The sequence below is a fragment of the Fukomys damarensis genome, unplaced genomic scaffold (assembly GCF_012274545.1).
Source record: "Fukomys damarensis isolate Sample0158 unplaced genomic scaffold, DMR_v1.0_HiC HiC_scaffold_4, whole genome shotgun sequence".
NCBI classification, from domain to species: Eukaryota; Metazoa; Chordata; class Mammalia; order Rodentia; family Bathyergidae; genus Fukomys; species Fukomys damarensis.
In genome coordinates this window covers 68,071,788-68,072,232 of record NW_022900916.1, presented here as the reverse complement: position 1 = coordinate 68,072,232, position 445 = coordinate 68,071,788, and the positions used below count along the sequence as shown (strand labels likewise).

Sequence of the window (445 nt, the reverse complement as noted above, 5' to 3'; positions counted from 1 at the left end):
GTCCTCTCGTCTCGCGAGAGGGCCCCGCCCCGCCCCCCGCCAGTGTGCGCGGACGAGAGAGGAGGAGGGCGCTCGGGCGAAAGCAACGCGGTCGCCATTATCCTCCGCTGCTCCGGTGCACCGGCCTCGACGTCCCGCCTCATCCCACTTGTTTGCGGCGTACAGGTAATTGGAGTCACTGGGTTTTGCGTATTGTGGATTCAAACGGGGATTTGGCCTCCTTGCAAGGCCGCGTTGACGTTTTCTAAGTCTCGCTTTGCTCGGGCCCGGGCCCTTAACAGCCCGAAGGGAGGCGCCGGCGGCAGGCGCAGTTTCTCGGCCCTCCGTCGCGTTGATTGACGCGGCCTTGGGCCAATTGCCTCGCCCTCGCCCCATCGCTGAAACCTGCGCAGCCAATCGGGCGAGGAGGCGGGGCGGGAGGGCGCGGGGAGGCGGGGGGGGGGGG

The 445-nt window shown here is 68.1% G+C and overlaps 1 protein-coding gene across 5 annotated transcripts in view; it reads left to right on the top strand.

Annotated features, from left to right (window-relative positions):
- The first annotated feature begins 76 nt into the window (after positions 1 to 76).
- Hnrnpk (heterogeneous nuclear ribonucleoprotein K) overlaps positions 77 to 445 on the top strand; it is a 12,060-nt gene continuing 11,691 nt past the window's right edge. For 4 of the 5 annotated variants that reach the window (XM_019208773.2, XM_019208772.2, XM_010632927.3 and 1 more), the window contains exon 1: positions 77 to 165. The gene's annotated coding sequence lies outside the window, so the exon portion shown is untranslated. The remainder of the gene's footprint in view (positions 166 to 445) is intronic. The other variant, XM_010632923.3, reaches the window with a different exon arrangement.